Below are 22,724 nucleotides of genomic sequence, written 5' to 3'. Positions count from 1 at the left end.
TCAACCCAACCACATTAGGAATAGCCAATTCAATAATGATAAAGGACTTACTCCAATTACATGAACACAATGGGATTTGATTCTAAGAAGAAGGGGGTTTAGCCAACATACTTCAATGGAGCTTCTTAATCTCTAAAATGATCCGAAATTCTTAGCAACTTCAATCTATTTTGGAAATATAACAAGTTGAACCACAATTAGGAAGAAGACCCTAGTTTTAGCTCATTTGAGCATATTATCAAACATTTGGTGTGCATTAAGGTTTCAAAGTCCTTTTAAGGAGGATTTCATCTTCCCACAACCCATTCTTTACCATATTTAGTTCAAAAATATTCCTACGCCCTTTGATAACACATTCATGTAAAATAAACAACTCTCATGCCCAAAATGATCTTGCTACTTAACCATCTAAAGATAAATTTCGAAATTAGGGGTAGGGTGTAGAATCTTACCTCTGGGAGGAAGACCTTGGTACCTCTCTTAATAATATTCAAGGTTTTAAGTGAGAACTGAAGAGAAATATTTGATGAATATTCACTTCTACCTCTAGGACCCTCTCTCTCACTCTCAAAATATCAGAAAATATGTTCAAAATGATCCAAGGTAGGTGTTTTAACAGAATAGGGTCGGGTTAAGACATAGGAAAATGGATACTCCGATATTCCGGATCGGGCTACATACCTGGCCTCGCGAGCTCTGTAGCGAGCTACAGACCTGGCCTCGCGAGCTCTGTCGCAAGCTACAGACCAGCCTTTGGATATTTGAACATAACTTCTTGTAGGAATGTCCAAATGACGAACGGTTTGAAGCGTTACAAATTAGACTCAAAGGGTTTTAATTTGATAGGTAGATCACATAATAAGTCATTATAGTTTTGTAGCAGAATGTGTTTGAAGTAGCATCTTATGCGAATTGAGAATCCTTGCCACTTAATGTATCCTACTTGTTCCACACGAATTCTTTCCATTCAAAAAAATCCTTAGTATGTTTCAACACACCTTAAACATATATTTTTAATTTCGAAATAATGTGGTTCTATCCCATGGGTCTCCTTTAATATTCTAACACGTTATTCTCAAATACCGTTGGCATACTTTAAAATATTAAATTATTAGAAAACTTTTAACGGGGCCTTACAGCAGGCCCCTATTGGGCAACCTCTGATCAGACGGTAAGTTATATACCGAGCCTACTGTGGCCGAGCACCTATGAGCGAGCCCAGCATGGATGAGGTACAGAGCCTAGTATGGCTGAGTACCTCTGAGTGAGCCTATTACGGCGGAGAAGTTACACGTTCCGAGCCTTATAGGGTCAGACATCTATTTTATTTACTATATTGAGAGAGTTGAGTAGGTATCAGCAGGTAAGTATATCTCCAGATCATCTTTGGCTCCCAGTTACTTTCAGTTATTATATTATCAGTTCAGTTTCAGCTTTTAGTTATTTTATTGCCTTGCATACTCGGTACATTATTTCGTACTAACATCCTTTTTTTTGGGGACGCTGCATTTCATACGTGCAAGTTCAGACAGACCGAAGGGTAGACCTCCTCAGTAGGTGTTGCTTGAGTTCAGCTTTATCGGTAAGCTCCACGTCCTTTGAAGTTACCGGGTCTAGAGTTTTGTGTATATCTTATGTATATATGTATATAGGTTATGGGTAGGTCGGGGCCCTGTTCCGATCATAGTGCTTGTAGACATATCCTGTCAGTTAGTGCAGTATGTTGGGCTTGTAGGCCTTGTATGTATATTTTATTGGTTTGTCAGCTATAGTAGTTATGACGGCCTTGTCGGCCCAGCTTTATATTGATGTTTAGTTAGCGTTAGCTTCCGTTCAGTTTTATATTTTGCTTCGCAATTGTCTTGCAATGTGGCCATGGCCAAAGTATGACATTGTATATTCAGAGTCCCTTAGCCGCAAGTTGGTACGCAAGGATAGGTGAGGCATCGGGTTCCGGTCTCGCCCCCTAGGTTCGGGGCGTGACAGGCATGATAGATGTGGTGTGTTGTGCGGGATGAATATTTACATGTACAAGATGACAGTTCATTCCTGAAGGGAAGGTCACATATTCTGGATAGAATGGTCAGTTTTAGATATTTAGATGAATGTTATAACTTCTCGGTAATCCATGAGAAGGGTGCGCATTTCAGAAGGCGCATTGTGTTTTGACTTACGGATGTTCATCAGTATTGCGGTACTCACCTGGTTGATAGAATGTTGATATTTAAATTATTGTTATGTGGCACGGAAGAATTATGAAAGTATTATTTGTGGGATGATCGTACATGAAAGATGTGTTAGGCATTCGAGTTCTGGAGTTGGGACCAGTTACGGTGATTCATGTGTTCGATGAATTTGGAGACTGGGAGTTCTCAGAAGCATATTGTTTCGGGTTGCTACCTCTTTAAGGTTAGTATCTTGTTTAAACTTAGTGGAGGCACTAGTTGCGTTAATTATTTGTGATAGCTACGCGCTATGAGTGCGCATATATGTGTGGTTTGAAAACATGTGCGAGCATCGAGGCAAGTTTTCATACTCGGAAGAATGATTAGGCTATGATATGCCTAGAGTTGATTTTTTAGCGTAAAGTTATAATGTTTCTCGTATCTGTACCTTTGTTGAGAACTATCTAGGCTATACTTGAGGATTACAAATAGGCTAATTCCCTGAATAAACTGGGTAGTTACTATTTCTGCGTTAACTTGCCGATTTGAGTTGTGATAGCACACTTTTCACATGCCTACCCTATGGCGTGTTATTTATACCAGTCCAGGAGTATGTGAAATTTATTTCATTATCATATACATGTGTACTTATTTGATGTCTCATGTATTATATGCTTGGACTGGAGTCCTGTGACCATACCAGATGGATTATGTTATCGGCACGTGAGTTGTCTGTGCGGATCCATATACTAATATTATCGGCACGTGAGTTGTCCGTGTCCTGTATGATATGCTTGGACCGGAGGCTTGTGACCATGTCATGCAGTTGATGTTAATGTGAGCTCTAGGAGAGCTGGTTACCGTTATTAGATTCGTGTGTCTTGGTTCTACTATATATGATGAGCTCATAGCATTGTGGTTGTGGTGGTGCTTGTTGAACTTGTAATATGGTTCTCTTTTTTAAGACATTTCCCATTTTTGGGTACGCGGATTGCGCAGTTGTGGCTTGAGTTATATTGGTGTGGCATGTCTGCGGGATAGTTGTGTTTAATAATATAAGGTCATTGGACCTAGAATGGGTACTATCAGGTTTGATTACGGTATATTCGGGAGGATAATATTGAAAGTCGGCTTAGAAAGTGATTATGGTTCTGGTTGGGGTGAGAGAGATCCATGACTTGTTGATCTGATAAGGGGTCATGAGATTCTGCGTGTTTCTTTCATTATCAGTAGTGTATGAAGGTTTTGGAATGAGTTTTTGTTTGATATGGGGTTTAATACTAGTACCGGGTTGGTTTTAAGTAGTTACTGTGATCGGGAATGGTGCTACGAGTTGTATAGTATGTTATGTGACTATATTTGGGGTTATTGTTATGGCTTGATACAGCTTATTCAAACTTATACAGTGTGTAGATGTGAGACTCAGGTCTTGTAAGAAATTCTGGATGTTGGAAATTGGGTTCTAAGTTTTACGGACTAAGGTTAAAGTAATGATCTTCAATTATGTTGTGTTTTTAGGCCTATATGGAAGAGGGTGACTTAGGATCACCCCCGGGTATGTGCATGGTAAGGTGGCACAGTGATTTGATGGCTTGGAAACAACTCTTAGCGCATTCGAGGACGAACGTATGTTTAAGTGGGGGAGAATATATGCTCCTTTCAACTATTTGAAGTCTTGAATAACTTCATATGATGTATTATGACCAGTATGTATTGTCAGATTTCGTTTTCAAGTGTTTCAAGATTAGTTCGGATAAATGAAATTCATGTTGGAAGCTTAAATGAAAAGGGTTGATCGGAGTTTGAATTTTGTGAAAACAACTCTGGAATGGAGTTTTGATGGTCCCAATAGCTCCGTATGATGATTTTGGACTTAGGAGTGTGTAACGATCCAACCGGTCGTTTTGACTTTTAGAACCCCGTTCCCCTAAATAAAACCTCCCGTATGTGCTTTAAATGATTTATGACTTGTGAGATGGTTGGTTCGGGATTTGGAAGTGTTTGGGTTGAAATCGGAACAATTGTTTCCTTAAGTTGGCTTTAAAAGGGCAAGTTTGACTTTGGTCAACTTTCTGAGAAAACAGACTCAGATCAGTGTTTTGACAGTTTCGGTAGGTCCGTATCGTGATTTGGGACTTGGGCGTATGCCCGAAATCAAATTCCAAGGTCCCTAGCCCGAGATATGGAATTTTGATTAAAAATAAAATTTAACTTCAAATAGTGATCGGAGGTCGAATTATGTGAAAACGACCCCGGAATAGAATTTTGATGATTCCAACAGCTCCGTATGGTGATTTTGGACTTAGGAGCGTGATTGGGATTTTATTTAGAAGTCCGTAGTGAAATAAGGCTTGAAATGGCTAAAACAAGAATTTAAGTTTGGAAGTTTGACCGAGGAGTTTACTTTTTGATACCGGAGTCGGAATACAGTTCCAAAAATTTTCATAGCTCTGTTATGTCATTTATGACTTGTGTGCAAAATTTGAGGACAATCGGAGTTGATTTGATAGGTTTCGACATCGAATGTAGAAGTTGAAAATTCTTAGTTTCCTTAAGCTTGAATTGGGGTATGATTCGTGGTTTTAGCATTGTTTGATGTGATTTAGAGGTTCGACTAAGTTCGTATGATGTTTTAGGACTTGTTGGTATATTTGGTTGAGGTCCCGAGGGCCTCGGGTGAGTTTCGGATGGTTAACGGATCACAAATTGGACTTAAACAGCTGCTGCAATTTTTTTTCTCTTCTGCTGGAAATTCTGGGCTATGATCAAGCCCAAGATCGAGGCCAAAATCGAGGCCCAAAAATCGAGCTCCCAAGATCGATCTCCCAAGATCGAGTTCCCGAGATCGAGCTCCCAAGATCGAGCTCCCGAGATCGAGCTCCCAAGATCGAGCTCCCGAGATCGAGCTCCCAAGATCGAGCTCCCCGAGATCGAGCTCCCGAGATCGAACTGGGTAGATCTGTAAGTTATAAAAACAGAGGCATTCGACCTATTTGCCATTTTTGACAAACTTGAGCTTGAGCAGAAGCGACGTTTGGCAGATGTTTCAAGGAAAGACATTTGAGGTAAGTGATTCCAACTCGGATTTGGTCTATATACACAAATATATCATTGTTTTCACCATTTAATTAGTGTTTTGAGATTGAAATTTGGAAAATTTTAGAAATCTCATAGAAACGAATTTTTGAGATTTCGGTATCGATTCGGAGTCGGATTTGAGTGAAACTAGTATGGTTGGACTCGTAATTGAATGGGTTGTCGGATTTCATAACTTTTGCCAGATTCCGAGATATGGGCCCCACGGATGAATTTTTATTAATTTCGGGATTTTTATTAAAAATGTAGTATTTTCTTATAGAATTAATTCCTATAATTTTTAGTGATTGTATCAAATTATTTTGGCTAGATTCGAGCCAGGCAGAGTTGGATTATCGTGGAAAAGGCCTTATAGTGGATTAAATTGGAGCAAGACGAGGTAAGTCTCTTGTCTAATCTTGTGAGGGGGAAATTACCTCCTAGGTAATTAAAAATTAAATAATTGTTGCTAATTGTGGGGGGCTACGTACGCACGAGGTGACGAGAGTCCGTGCGTAACTACTATTAAAAGCTAAAGTCCGGGTAATTTAGGACTCAAAGCATGCCTTACTTGTGTAGATTGTATTCTTTGATTTATTTATATTAATTGATATCTATATGAATATATTGTGAATTGTTATATAAAGATATTAAAGGATGGAAATCTCATATGCTTAATTTTTGTTTAAATCAATTAATTGTTAAAAAGAAATTGTTCTCCTCCCAAATTTATCTTATAATAAACATACTGTCCTTCCGGAGGTACATAAGAAAATGTCCTCATTTCTTGTGGAGCGGGCCGAACGCCTCGGCAGAATAGATGCATCTATGGATCGCACCGCACGTCCCTCGGCAGTGTACACGACACTCTGGATCGGGCCATACGTCCTCGACAGAAATCGTGCTTAATAATAATAATAATTACACGATACTTGGACAGTTCATTACAGCTTGTAAAGTTATTTGATAAATTGGAAATTTATTAAAATTAAATTGTAGCTTGTAAAGCTATTTGATAAACTGGAATTTTTATTGAAATTGAAGGATTACTTAATAGATTAGAAATTATTTGAATTGAAGGAATTTAATTATTATACTGAGAATTATTGGAATTGAAGGAATTTAATTACTTCTACTGGTTCAATAAATTATTGTTAATTATGTGAATCATCATTGATATAAATATTTCTATTTTCATGATTATTTAATATTATTGACCCATAGTAAGTGTCATAGTCGACCATCTCGTCTCTACCTCTTCGAGATTAGGCTTGATATTTACTGGGTACACGTTATTTTCGTACTCATACTGCACTTGCTGCATATTTTATTGTGCAGGTACATATATGTATAGCGGCCTTGTGGGCGCAGAGGTGTTATAAAAATTGTGGGAACATAGATGAGCTGCATTCTATATTACGATCCGCAGCTAACGGAATCTCCTTCAGAGTTATTATATTTTCCTGTCTAATTTGTATTCTGGACAGATGCTGTATTTTATTTTAATTCCCTAGTAAATTCTCATGTACTTGTGATACCGGGTTTTGGGAATGGTTGTGAATTGTTTAGAAATTTAGCTGCAAAAATATTTATCATTTACTCTATGAGTTTTTATCTCTACAATTTTATTAAAGAAATTTTTATTTCAAAAATACTAAAATGGGTAATTAAGTTAATTGATTATGGTTGGCTTGCCTGACAGTGGTGTCCGGCGCCATCACGACCTTGTTTTTGGATTTTGGGTCATGACAATCATGGTATCAGAGCACTAGGTTCACTTAGGTCTCACGAGTCATGAGTAAGTCTAGTAGAGTCTTGCGGATCGGTACGGAGACATCTGTGCTTATCTTCGAGAGGCTACAGGGCTGTTAGGAATACTTCCCTTTTTGATTCTTCATCGTGTGATTCAATTCCTTTGAGGCTTATGCCTACATTTCCTTCCTATTCAATCTTATGCGACGTGAAGCGCTTGTTATACATTGAGGATCGAGGAAAAATTTTAATGGTACTACAGATGTAGTACAAGATACTTCTCCTTGTGTAATTAATTGGGCTATTGTCATCGCTTTGCGAAAGGTCGCTCTGTCATTTCAAATTAAATATCAGTACTACCTAAGGTTTGAGATTTGGCATTGATTGTTATGACGATTCGTGTGTTGTTATCGCACAGTGTTTATGAAATGGAAAAATGCCTGTCTAAGTGTCAGGGCAGTAAACGACTTGAAAGAAGGTTTTCTCAGTACATGATTCAGAGGTTCCATTTTTTAATTCCAGTAGAGAAAAGGCAACCGGACTATGAATGTTCATGTTGGGGGTTGATGGAGTAATGAAGCTTGATATTTTCGAGTGTGGTAGAGTTCTCAATTTTGATGTGGTGTCATCGCCTTGTAAAATGCGTTAAGGTTCGCCAGTGTTATGGTTTTCTTCAACTCGCCTTCACGACGGGGTGTTAGGAATTTGTATAGGGGAAGCAGTTGTTAGAGATCGTGGTGTGCAGTAATTCAGGATCGAAGCAGCATTTCTAGTATTGATGTCTCGAGAAGGATGATCGTCAGAAAGGTTTAAAGGTGGTAACGAGCTATTGGTTCAAATGCTACAGAGATGGATTTTGAGTTAAGGCAACAACTGGGCAGCGAAGGATGAGGAAGGACATGTGGAAGGTGTCTTGCGGTGGTTAGGTTCCGAAAAGGCCAAGTGTAAGAAAACAGAAGCAGAGTAGTTGCTTAAAGGAGATGGTTGACCAAAGTGGGAGAGTGGCAAGGTAGCACATGGGTTACGTGGTAGGATGATTACATATCTTGAGGAACATTTTGAGTGATTTGGGATGTAAAATGGACAGTGACTAGGTCTACAGACTTAATTTAGAATATTGGCTGCTATATTGAGGAAGATTGGATAAAACAGGAGGGAGTTGCTTGATATGAAGAAGGATACAACATGACTTTGGATTGGAATGTATTGTCGCACCTTTAGTTGACGTCAATGAGGAGTGAACGGACTGGTGCAGCTGGTGAATGAGCTCGAACTTAGGATGATCTACTGATTTCGTAGTAATTGCACCCAGTGCAGCAACGTTGGAATATGTCGGCATGTAATTTCCACAGGTGGGTTATCTCCTGTGAGCAGGTTAGCAGTCGCGTGGTGTTGACGAAGCTTCTGCGAAGAATTCTACTGCCTACCCGGTAAGAGATTTAATATGTAAATGTGGCTAGTGGTTCAGAGTGTTTATTAAAGGTTAATAAAAGGATTTCAAAAAAATTTGGCGAGTTGCGTGTGCAGGATCATGTCAACGATAAAGAAAGAATCTCGGTGGATTCCAGAATTTTGTAATTGTAGCTTCAAGCTAAGTGGGAGAGCCCTATCGTCTATGATTGGATTGTGTAGTGTCAAGTTGTGCGGTTTCTGGTTATCGGTGTATTGGTGGGTCATTGCAACTAAGGAAAGAAAATATCAGTGGTAATTTGAGCAAAGGATTTGGGGAATGTGTGCCATATTTGGCCTTATCAATTCATATTCAGGTTTTTGGAAGGCTCAGAGTTTATGCTTCGTGTAGATGTAATGCACAGGAAAGTGAGACAGTCGGATATTTCCTTGATAAAGTGCCCATGTGCTAGCAGGGCCTTGGAATTGATCATGTTTGGGAATAAGTCAGAGCAAGTGACTCTCAATAACGGTCTTAGCGGGTTCAAAAATTTAAAGTGCGGTGTCTAAGGATCTCGAGTTCGTAGTATGGTTGAGTATCGAGCTTTTACAGCAGATTATGAAACAGGGCTTGGAGTACTCTGCGTTATCTTTAGGTTGTGGTGTAGCATTTGAGAAACGGAAGAAAATAACTTCGGATTCATAAAAGAAGTATCAGAATGGGTGTAACAGTTGAAGATGAAAAAGTGCGCACAAGGAGGGGTATGAGATGATTTGTGGATTTTGAAACAACATGGTCTCGTGAAATACGGTCACTTGGGATGAGTGCGGATTTGAGTTCGTGATATAATGAATGAAGCTATTATTATTTCTAAGGCAAGTTGAGAATAAATTGAGAAAAAGACGGGTCGGCTAACAACGGTTGAATCGGCATGATGGTGGCAATGACCAGTTCCTTCAGCGCATAGAGTTATGCATGTAATTTGTGGCGGTACGTGCGAGGCTTGGCGGCTGCCGTAATTAATTTTATTTGGAGGAATTCAAGTATTATGGCATGTTATGTGTAGAGGGATCCCGGAAAAATTATGGTGGCTTAGACCACTACTTGAGGTCGGTATTTTCTACGGATATGGGAATTCAGTCATGTGTTGCAATGGTTCTCTTGAAATGAGTTAAGAATAAGGTTTCTATATGATGAAGTGTTTACTCTATTAGTGGTTCGGGAGTTATGATGGAATTTTTGTACTCCTGCGCATTGGCGTGGTTAAGTGCACTAAATTACATGGGATTAGAAAGTTGAGGATTTAAGATTTCGGTTCGGTGTTGACAAGGATGTCATGAGCTCGGATGAACAGGAAAGGGATTTAGATGTTTAAAGTAAGATGGTATTGTTTTTGGCATCATCTAAGGTCGATGTCGGGTGTAAGAGACCTTGTGTATTGATTTGTGAATTTTTGATATGCTTTACAGCATTAGTGTAACCGATAGCATGGATGTGCAGACTTGTTACCTGGTGCAAAAGGTCGTGGGAGCGTGTCTCACGAAAATATTGTGTAAGAGTGACATGTAGTCACTTGATTGAGTGAAGATTGAAACCAAGTATGAAAGCTCCCTATATCAGAGTGACATGTGTCTCTATATCAGGCCGGATGTGTTCATTTCAGCATAAAAGCTCCCTATGTTGGAGTATTCGGACGTGGGATGTCATTTTGTCGTCGGTTATTTCATGTAATACTATATTGTGCCGTGTGAGTTATGAAATGGCTTGATAAATTTCTTATGTGATGAGGTTCCGCATAGCGATGGTGTTATGTGAGCAGGATGGCTCTCGAGATTCAGATCATATATCGTACCTTAGTTGTGCTTGAGTTTTGTAGTGTATGGCGCTGTCGGTCCTTCCAGGGATGATATTATGCACTGAGCGTGCTTGTGTCCGATATTCGGATATTTTGTAGTAATGAGCATTTTAGCTCGGTAAGTATTTTCTTATAGATTCTTTTTGTATGGATCGGGTGGCACGCCGCCATGGGTATGTTGTTTGGATCGGGTTGCACGCAGCAACGGTATCATGTGTGGATCGGGTTGCACGTCGCAATAATGTGATGTTGAGTACAGTCTCCTATATTCTATTTTGTGTGTTTGTGTCCCTTTTTCTAAGGAAGGTTCATGACACCTTTTCAGTTGTCTAATTAGTCACGTGGGTTGAGAAATCCTTTACAGAGTTCGTTTTTCTTATGTATCGTAATCGAGTCCGTAGCTTATTAGCTCATTATGGCGACATATGAGGCTTTTTGATCGCGTCTGAGGTGGTTTATTGCCTGAGCATCTTATACTTGGTGAGACGAGATTATTGGATTCAGGATCAGTGCGATCGGATTATATAAGTGTAATAAATAGCAAATACCATTATTTGGTTATAATGAGGCAATGGTTCTTGTCAGAAGGAGAAACTCAATAATTGTTGACTCGGCAATTGATTATGAATTTCTACACATTTCTTCCATCGTGGAAGCATTTCAAGAGTTGGAACATGACTTATATGTATCATGAGGTGTGTTGTGAACATTAGATTTCGTGGAATTTTAGCTATTGTTATCGGAGGATGTTATTATAGTCATGTGAATGATGAGGTGCATGGCCTAAATTCAACAAAGGTATGCAATCCTGTATTAGTGCATCGTGTAGTGATTGTTATGACATTCATAGGTTGGAGACATGCATGGTGGAGAATTCTGGATGTTAGAATTGGGCTCTAAGGCTTATTTGCCTAAATAAATGGGAGAATTTTAAGATTGGCTTGAGTTAATGTGCTCAACTGGGTGTGGTAGCACGGGTAGGTGCACGAGGTGTTCAACAGTAATTTTGGATAACTCCGGAGCACTCCTTAGCACGTTAGAGGACGAACGTATATTTAAGTGGGAGAGAATGTAACGATCCAACCAGTCGTTTTGACTTTTAGAACCCAGTTCCCCTAAATAAAACTTCTCGTATGTGCTTTAAATGATTTATGACTTGTGGGATGGTTGGTTCGGGATTTGGAAGTGTTTGGGTTGAAATCGGAATAATTGTTTCCTTAAGTTGGCTTTAAAAGGGCAAGTTTGACTTTGGTCAACTTTTTGAGCAAACAGACTCAGATAAGTATTTTGACAGTTTCGGTAGGTCCGTATCGTGATTTGGGACTTGGGCGTATCCGGAATCAAATTCCAAGGTCCCTAGCCCGAGATATGGAATTTCGATTAAAAATAAAATTTAACTTCAAATAGTGACCGGATGTCGAATTATGTGAAAATAACCCCAGAATAGAATTTTGATGATTCCAACAGCTCCGTATGGTGATTTTGGACTTAGGAGCATGATTGGGATTTTATTTGAAAGTCCGTAGTGAAATTAGGCTTGAAATGTCTAAAACAAGAATTTAAGTTTGGAAGTTTGACCGGGGAGTTGACTTTTAGTTCCGAAAATTTTCATAGCTCTGTTATGTCATTTATGACTTGTGTGCAAAATTTGAGGACAATCGGAGTTGATTTGATATGTTTCGACATCGAATGTAGAAGTTGAAAATTCTTAGTTTCCTTAAGCTTGAATTGGGGTATGATTCGTGATTTTAGCATTGTTTGATGTGATTTAGAGGTTAGACTAAGTTCGTATGATGTTTTAGGACTTGTTGGTATATTTGGTTGAGGTCCCGAGGGCCTCGGGTGAGTTTCGGATAGTTAACGGATCACAAATTGGACTTAAACAGCTGCTGCAATTCTTTTTCTCTTCTGCTGGAAATTCTGGGCTATGATCGAGCCCAAGATCGAGGCCCAAAATTGAGGCCCAAAAATCGAGCTCCCAAGATCGAGCTCCCGAGATCGAGCTCCCAAGATCGAGTTCTCGAGATCGAGCTCCCAAGATCGAGTTCCCGAGATCGAGCTCCCAAGATCGAGTTCCCGAGATCGAGCTCCCAAAATCGAGCTCCCGAGATCGAGCTCCCAAGATTGAGCTCCCCGAGATCGAGCTCCCAAGATCGAACTGGGCAGATCTGTAAGTTATAAAAACAGAGGCATTCGACCTATTTGCCATTTTTAACAAACTTGAGCTTGAGTAGAAGCGACGTTTGGCAGATGTTTCAAGGAAAGACATTTGAGGTAAGTGATTCCAACTCGGATTTGGTCTATATACACAAATATATCATTATTTTCACCATTTAATTAGTGTTTTGAGATTGAAATTTGGAAAATTTTAGAAATCTCATAGAAACGAATTTTTGAGATTTTGGTATCGATTCGGAGTCGAATTTGAGTGAAACTGATATGGTTGGACTCGTAATTGAATGGGTTGTCGGATTTCATAACTTTCGCCGGATTCCGAGATGTGGGCCCCACGGATGAATTTTTATTAATTTCGGAATTTTTATTTAAAATGTAGTATTTTCTTATAGAATTAATTCCTATAATTTTTAGTGATTGTATCAAATTATTTTGGCTAGATTCGAGCCAGGCAGAGTTGGATTATCGTGGAAAAGGCCTTATAGTGGATTAAATTGGAGCAAGACGAGGTAAGTCTCTTGTCTAATCTTGTGAGGGAGAAATTACCTCCTAGGTGATTAAAAATTAAATAATTGTTGCTAATTGTGGGGGGCTACGTACGCACGAGGTGACGAGAGTCCGTGCGTAACTACTATTAAATGCTAAAGTCCGGGTAATTTAGGACTCAAAGCATGCCTTACTTGTGTAGATTGTATTCTTTGATTTATTTATATTAATTGATATCTATATGAATATATTGTGAATTGTTAGATAAAGATATTAAAGGATGGAAATCTCATATGCTTAATTTTTGTTTAAATCAATTAATTATTAAAAAGAAATTGTTCTCCTCCCAAATTTATCTTATAATAAACATACTGTCCTTCCGGAGGCACATAAGAAAATGTCCTCCTTTCTTGTGGAGCGGGCCGAACGCCTCGGCAGGATAGATACATCTATGGATCGCGCCGCACGTCCCTCGGCAGTGTACACGACACTCTGGATCGGGCCGTACGTCCTCGGCAGAAATCGTGCTTAATAATAATAATAATTACACGATACTTAGACAGTTCATTACAGCTTGTAAAGTTATTTGATAAATTGGAAATTTATTGAAATTTAATTGTAGCTTGTAAAGCTATTTGATAAACTGGAATTTTTATTGAAATTGAAGGATTTACTTAATAGATTAGAAATTATTTGAATTGAAGGAATTTACTTATTATACTGAGAATTATTGGAATTGAAGGAATTTAATTACTTCTACTGGTTCAATAAATTATTGTTAATTATGTGAATCATCGTTGATATAAATATTTCTATTTTCATGATTATTTAATATTATTGACCCATAGTGAGTGTCATAGTCGGCCATCTCGTCTCTACCTCTTCGAGATTAGGCTTGATACTTACTGGGTACACGTTGTTTTCGTACTCATACTGCACTTGCTGCACATTTTATTATGCAGGTACATATATGTATAGCGGCCTTGTGGGCGCAGAGGTGTTATAAAAATTGTGGGGGACATAGGTGAGCTGCATTCTATATTACGATCCGCAGCTAACGGAATTTCCTTCAGAGTTATTATATTTTCCTATCTAATTTGTATTCTGGACAGATGCTGTATTTTATTTTAATTCCCTAGTAAATTCTCATGCACTTGTGACACCGGATTTTGGGAATGGTTGTGAATTGTTTAGAAATTTAGCTGCAAAAATATTTATCATTTACTCTATGAGTTTTTATCTCTACAATTTTATTAAAGAAATTTTTATTTCAAAAATACTAAAATGGGTAATTAAGTTAATTGATTATGGTTGGCTTTCCTGATAGTGGTGTCCGGCGCCATCACGACCTTTTGGATTTTGGGTCGTGACAGAGTGTGTCCGAAATTTTTTTTTGGAAGTCCGTAGTTAAATTAGGCTTGAAATGGCAAAAATAGGAAATTGAAAGTTTGGAAGTTTGACCGGGAGTTGACTTTTTTATATCGGGGTTGGAATCTAATTCTGGAAATTGTAATAGGTATGTTATGTCATTTATGACTTGTGTGCAAAATATGAGCTCAATCGGACTTGATTTGATAAGTTTCGACATCGAAAGTAGAAGTTGGAATTCGTTAGTTTTCATTAGGCTTGAATTAGGGTGTGATTTGTGGTTTTAGCATTGTTTGATGTGATTTGAGACTTCGACTAAGTTCGTATGATATTTTAGGACTTGGTGGTGTATTTGGTTAAGGTCCCGGGGGCCTCGGGTGAGTTTCAGATGGTTAACGGATCAAAATTTGGACTTAGAACAAAGCTGGAACTTGCTGCCTACTGATGCAATCGCACCTGTGGAACTTTTCTCGAATGTGCGAGCTCGCATAAGCAAGCCTGGTTGCGCAGAAGCGAAATTTGGCTTGGCAATGGTAGGGATCGCAGATGCGCATGGCTGATCGCAGAAGCGGACGCGCACCTGCAAAGGTTTGGCCGCAGAAGCGAAAAATGAGGGGGTGAACTGCTTCGCAAAAACGAAAAATTTCTTCGCAGAATCAAGTCCGCAGAAGTGGACTTCTTGTCCACAGGAGTGAAGGCAGTCGCAGAAGCGGAAGCTTCACCGCAAAAGCGACGCCGCAGAAGCGCGATTTTATTCGCAAAAGCGAACACGCCTGGGCAGAACCTATAATTCAAGGTCTTTGGTTTCTTTCTTCATTTTCGGATTTTAGGGCTCGGTTTGGGTGACCTTGGAGAGGAATTTCACCACACGACTTGGGGTAAGTGTTCTTGAATCCATTGTGATTATATTTTATGAATTAATCTTCATTTTTGGCGTTAGATTATTGATGTTTCAAGAGAAATCGGAGGAATGAAACCTGATTATATGTGTTATGTGATTTGTTTAGAGGTGACGCGCATGCTAGGTGACGGCGTGTGGCGTGCACCATAGAAATTGTGACTCAGTCAATTCCGTAGAGTTGTATAGTCAATTAACTTGTATTTTTCCATGTATTTTTCATGTGTTAGAGAAACTGAGCTGTGACTCATGTTAGAAATCATGCTTAGGCAAATGTTGGTATTATTGGAACCCACTGAGGTCATTTCTACTGTCGAATTATATATTTAAACTGTAATTTTATACTCAGTCATATCCATTCATTGCATATCACATCTCAGTCTCTGTTGTTATTTATTGATACATCATATCATCATTTTGGGCTCGTTTCATGACATTGTGAGCTCGAGAGACTGAAGAGATTGATGACTGAGTGAAGTCGAGGGCCTGATTGTGAGGATATTATGGGATCGAGCTGCACGCCGCAACATATTTTTATTTATTTATGCCTTGACCTGGCTTATTATATCGCTTGGTCTCAATGAGCCCCTCCGGAGTCTGCACCCCCCACAGTAAGCGCAGTGAATATTATATTTGGGATGGAGTTCCCTGGGCATGGAGTTGCCATATATATTCACTTCTGGGATGGAGTTCCCTGGGCATGGAGTTGCCTTATTTATTTATATTTAGAATGGAGTTCCATGGGCATGGAGTTGCCTTATTTATTTATATTTAGGATGGAGTTCCCTAGGCATGGAGTTGCCTTATTTATTTATATTTGGGCATGGAGTTGTCTTATTTATTTATATTTGGGATGGAGTTCCCTGGGCATGGAGTTGCCTTATTTATTTATATTCGAGATGGAGTTCCCTGAGATGGATTGGCCCTGTACAGTACTGAGTGACTGAATGTTAGTTATTATGTATATATATTTGGGATGGATCTTCCCTGGGCTGGATTGGCCATACACAGTACTGTGAGATTGATTACTCTGAGAGTGTGAGTACATAAGTTCATCATTGTGTTGCATTGCATTAGACATGCATACTTGATATGTAGGCATAGAGGAGTATTTTTTCTCATGCCATCGGATAATGAGATTTCTTATCTGTCGTTAAAGTTTTTGAGAAAAATCACATATTTCAGACCTACTCATATTTTCGGTGACTTTCAGCAAAAGATTTGAGTTTTACTAGTTATATTGGAAAGAAAATGTTTATTTTTCCAGAATTTTATACGAGCTGAGTATTTTATTATTGAGTTATTACATGTGCTGCTTTAAATTGTATTGTTATGAGATGTTATTAATTATTGAAGCTGGACTCTGACTCTTGTCCCAACTCGTCACTACTTTCAACCTAAGGCTAGGTTTGTTACTTATTGAGTACATAGGGTCGGTTGTACTCGTACTACACTTCTACACCTTGCGTGTAGATTTTGGATGTTGATGCTGCCGTACATGGCGGGAGCTAGCATTGAAGATGTACCTGCGATCCAGTCACAACTGCCTCTTGTTCTAGGTAGCTTTAGAATTTTTAAATCTGTTCATGTACATTTCAAACAGATGACGTATTTTTATTTCACACCAGCTTTGTAAATTCTAATCTTAGAAGCTCATGATTTGTACTACCAGTCCTTGGAAAGTGTATTAGAGTCACTTAAATATTAATTGAATCGGATTGTTGTTATTTGTCTTACCTAGCGGGTGAGGTTCGATGGCATCACGGCTAGTTGGATTATGGGTCGTGACAGATATATTCTAAACTAATGAATATTTATTTTTGGTCGGAAGCTAATGAATATTATTAGTTTACGTAGTAAAATAGCCTATACGTAACAACTCTCCCATCCTAAAGCTAAAGAATTATATATATGGATGGCGTATTTACCAAATAAATAACTATCTATACAAAAATATAAAAAGGAGAATTGCACCTACCTATATATAACTATTTGAAAGAAAACTCTACAATTAACAACTAAGCATGGAAATTTACGAATTAAAAGAATGATTAAAAAAAGAAAAGAAATTGAGAAAACTGCGCTCTGAAATATATGCTTAGCCAATTAAGATTTGACAACAAAATAAAAACAAAAGATACTTATGTGGACTTCTGGAAGAACCTGAGCGATATGCAGAACTCACGCTCCTTTTTCCCCGCACCAGCCTTGTTACGCCGTTGGGGGTTCCAAATTATAAATCTTTCCTCCAACCATGAACTTTCTTGGGCGAATTATGCTTTGTTGATTTGTTAGGGTATTTGGAAGCTAGTTTTTAGTTTCGTGGAATTTAAGTGATCTTATGTTGTAGATTTTCTACAAAGTCTAAATAAGTAAATTAGATTTAATAATTAAAATTTAGTTGATTTAAAACTCCTAATTAAATATTAGAAAAATAATTAAATGACTATTTTGTCCAATATAAAATTTATTTTAGAGGGTAAAAAAGGTGAACGGCATTTCACTAAGGGTTTCGTGCTTTTAATATAACTAACTTTAGTGTACGTGTGTTGCACGTATGGTTAGCGTCAATCAGTAAAATATGTGTATATGAAGAACATGTAAATCAAGTTATCTAATACTAAGTTTTAAAATGTCTACATTAGGTTAATGTTTTAAAATAAGTAACTTTGTACAGAGAAAAGTATAGGGAGTTATCATTTATTTAAACGAATACCAAAAAGAAAATTAATTAATGGCAACTAACTTAGAATATATTTTGTCTTCTAGTATTTCATTCTTATTGTTTTTAACCGTTTGACTCTTACTACTGTATTATAATCTATTTTATTATAAATTTCGAAAAGAATGACTTAGATTTTTCACAAATTAGTTAAATCAAAGACTTTTTTTGTTAATTAGGATTGTTCTTAATGTTAAAGAGATTTTTTTGTTGTTGATTCAAATCATAATATCCCAAGTTTTAAATATTTAATTGTAATTATAATTTTCATCCAATAAGAATTTTACGTTCAATATAATTAAAAAAATCGTTCAGGGTACGCACATCGCGCGTGTATCCTATCTCAATGAGTGTTTGAGTTATGAAATAAAAGTATAAGTTCCTGACAATAGTCATTAATATTGACATTGTACGTATAACTAACTCAATTAAGAAAAAACGTCTCATAGAAATCCTCAATCATTAGTTAATAAATCACCTTAAAATTTATGCCACTTTTTTAATAAATAAAGTTAGCATGCTTCATTTTCAGTTTCAGTAGTACACATAGTCATTGAAAACATAAATAGTGGATAAAACGTCACACATATAGCAAACAACTAATAATCTATTAATTTCAGATGACAAAACCAAAGTGCCCTAAAAATGAGAAAAGACATTCAAAAAGAATACTAAAGTAAGCTAGTAAAATACACCGGAGAATGACTCAGAATTATATTTGAAAGAGTATGTTTAGTTTTGATATATCATTATTCAAGTAGAATTAGTATTTAAATAATTCTAATGTTGATTAACTCCATTTGTTGTTATATTAGAAAATAATAGTTTTATAACAATTCTAAAATTTATTTTTAAAAGGTAAAATGATCGATACACGTTTCGATTGGAGAACACGTATTTGTCAAGACCCGAAATTTTCAACCGACAGGACCGTGATGGCGCCTAACATTTCACTTGCTAGGCAAGCCAACGTTAGAGAATCATTAAATCAATTCCTTATTTCCATTCAGCAAATAACACTAATTAACTAAGATAAAATATAATAAGTGTAGAATATTATAAAACTGTATTAATTACTACTACCCGGATCTGGAGTCACAATTCACGAGCATTCTAGAATTTACTACAAGTAATAGTCTGAAAAAAATACAACTGTTTGAATGAAAGAAAACAGTAGAATATAAAAGATAGACGGGGACTTCAAGGTCTGTGAACGCCGACAGATCTATCTTGAGTCTCCGAACAGCGGACCAATAGCCAAATCTCGATCAACCTGAGCCGGTACCAAAATCTGCACAGAAAGTGCGGAGTGCAGCATCAGTACAACTGACCCCATGTATTGGTAAGTACCGAGCCTAACCTCGGCGAAGTAGTGACGAGGCTAGGACAAGACACCCACATATAACCTGAACAGTATAATCATGCTAGTGGCAACAACAGTAAATAAAGAAATAACGCAGAAATAACGGGAAGAGGACATACACTGGGGGAATACAATGTAAAGAGTGAGAATAATACAGAATTAAACCGAAAATCCTTAAACAAATTGAGCAAATAAAAACAGCAAAGAAAAACTGCACGGCATCACCCTTCATGCTTTCACTCTCAACCTCACCAAATAAATAAATAGAACGGCACGGCATCACCCTTCGTGCATTTACTCTCAACCTCACCAAATAAATAAATAGAACAGCACGACATCACCCTTCGTGTATTAAACCTCTCATAATATACACGACATCACCCTTCGTGCTTTAAACCTCTCATAATATACACGGCATCACCCTTCGTGCTTTATACTCTTTCTCATAATATAAATAATGCATGCATGGCATCACCCTTCGTGCTTTACACTCCTCCTCATCAATCACAGAATCAATAAAAATGGATAGAGAAGAGTATCACAAAGAAACCAGTATTTTACCCATAATCAATAGCACAATGTAATCTCAACCTTGAATCAATATTCGAAAGTTACCAAATCTCAGTGAAACCAGATATGAGTCACCCAACATTTTAAATAACCCACTAAGCATAGATAGTAGAATTTAAGGCTACAAAATAGATAAGAATAGAATTTCACTCGCATGCTATGACTCGACAACGACGCATAGATGCTCGTCACCTCACCTATACATCGTATTTAACAACCAAACACGTAGCAAATGAACACATAGTACATATTCCCTCAAGCCAAAGTTAGACACGACACTTACCTCACTCCGAAGGCCACTTAATTTTCAATTACAGCTTTTTCTTTTGGAATTCACCTTCAAACCACTCGTATCTATTCAAAAATGACTCAATAATATCAAATATTGCTAAAGGAATCAATTATATTTCATAAATTAAATTTCCCAAATTTTCCTCCAAAAATTCAAAAAATCGACCCCGGGCCCGCTTGGTCAAAACCCGAGGTTCAGACTAAAATCCTTTTACCCATTCACCCCCGAGCCCGAATATGTAATTAGTTTTGGAATCCGACCTCAAATTGGGGTCTAAATCCTCAAATTTCCGAAATCCCTAGTTTCTACCCGAACCCCTAATTCTACCGTGAAAACTCTAGATTTTAGGTTGATAATTCATAAAATGTAATGGGTAATTGAAAGAAAATAGTTTAGAATCACTTACCAACACTTTGGGGAAAGAAAATGACTCTTGAAAATCGCCTCTACCCATTTGGTTCTTGAAAAATATTGAAGAAATGGCTTAAACCCGTGTTTGGAGTCTATTTTAAGTCACTGGACAGGCCTTCATCGCGTTCGCGAGAGGCCTGTCGCGATCGCGATGTACAGCGGCCTAAGGCCTTCGCGTTCGCGAGTCATTCTACGCGTTCACGTAAGGCAGCTCCCCCCAAGCCTTCGCGTTCACGACCCAGTGGACGCATTCGCGTAGAAGAACATGACCCCCCCTCCCCCAGGTCCCTTAAACTATCGCGTTCGCGAAGGGTACCACCCCCAACGCTTCACGTTCGCGACCAGTCCTCTGCTTTCGCGCAGAAGAAAATTCCCCTCTCCCCATTTTACCTTTTGCGTTCGCGATACTACATACGCGAACGCGAAGAAGGGCACACCAGAACTGCTGCTGCAGCAAAAATCTCAGATTTTCTAAGTGCAAATCACCTCGTAGCCTATCCGAAACTCACCCGAGCCCTCGAGGCTCCAAACCAAATATGCACACAAGTTTAAAAACATCATACAGACCTGCTCGCGCTATCAAATCGCCAAAATAACACTTAGAACTACGAATTTAGCACCAAATCAAATGAAATTCTCAAGAACACTTTAAAATTTCTATTTTCTCAACTGGACATCCGAATCACGTCAAATCAACTTCATTTCTCACCAAATTTCACCGACAAGTCTTCAATATCATAATGAACCTGCACCGGGCTCCAAAACCAAAATACGGACCCGATACTAACAATGCCAAATATCAATCAATTCTTAAAAATAAATAATTTTCAAACTTTTAATTTTCATCAAAAATTCATAACTCAAGCTAGGGACCTCCGAATTCGATTTCGGCCAGGTCCCATAATTCGATACGGATCTACCGGGATCGTCAAAGCACGGATACGGGCCTATTTACCAAAAATGTTGACCGAAGTCAACTAAAATCAACTTTTAAGGCAAAAATTCTTATTTTCATTAGTTTTTAACATAAAAGCTTTCCGGAAACCTGCCCCGGACTGCGCACGCAAATCGAGGAGGGTAAAAATGAGATTTTTAAGGCTTAAGAGCGCAGATTCGAGTTCTAAAGCATAAGATGACCTTTTGGGTCATCACATTCTCCACCTCTAAAACAACCGTTCGTCCTCAAACGGACATAGAAAAGTACCTGGGCTGGTGGAAAGGTGGGGATATCTACTTTGCATATCGGACTCGGACTCCCAAGTAGCTGCCTCAATAGGCTGACCTCTCCACTACACTCGAACTGAAGGGTAACTCTTTGATCTCAACTGGCGAACTTGCCGGGATAGAATTGCCACCGGCTCCTCCTCGTAAGTCAAATCCTTGTCCAACTGGACAGAGATGAAATCTAACACATGGGACGGATCATCGTGATACTTTCGAAGTATGGACACATGGAATACCGGATGAAAAGCTGCTAAACTAGGCAGCAACGCAAGCCTGTAAGCCACCTCTCCCACTCTCTCCAGAATCTCAAAAGGTCTGATATACCTAGGGCTCAACTTGCCCTTCTTTCCGAACCTCATTACACCCTTCATGGGTGATACCCGAAGTAACACTCTCTCTCCGACCATGAATGCAACATCACGAACTCTACGGTCGGCATAACTCTTCTGCCTGGACTGAGTTGTGCGAAGTCGATCCTGAATAATCTTGACCTTATCCAAGGTATCCTGTACTAAGTCTGTGCCCAACAATCTAGCCTCTCCCGGCTCGAACCACCCAACTGGCGACCGACACCGCCTACCATATAATGCCTCATAGGGAGCCATCTGAATGCTCGACTGGTAGTTGTTGTTGTTGGCGAACTCTGCAAGGGGCAAGAACTGATCCCACGATCCTTCGAAGTCTATAACACAAGCGCGGAGCATATCCTCTAAGATCTGAATAGTACGCTCGGACTGCCCGTCCGTCTGAGGATGAAATATTGTGCTCAACTCAACCCGCGTACCCAACTCACGCTGAACTGCCCTCCAAAAGTGCGAGGTAAACTGTGTACCTCAATCAGAAATGATAGACACGGGCACACCGTGAAGACGGACGATCTTACGAATATAAATCTCTGCTAACCATTCTGAGGAATAGGTAACTGCCACAGGAATGAAGTGCGCTGACTTAGTCAGCCTATCTACAATAACCCACACG

This window comes from Nicotiana tabacum, chromosome 17 (genome assembly GCF_000715075.1).
Source record: "Nicotiana tabacum cultivar K326 chromosome 17, ASM71507v2, whole genome shotgun sequence".
Classification (NCBI taxonomy): domain Eukaryota; kingdom Viridiplantae; phylum Streptophyta; class Magnoliopsida; order Solanales; family Solanaceae; genus Nicotiana; species Nicotiana tabacum.
The sequence above is the reverse complement of the archived record's forward strand: the minus strand, read 5'-3'. Positions refer to the sequence as shown.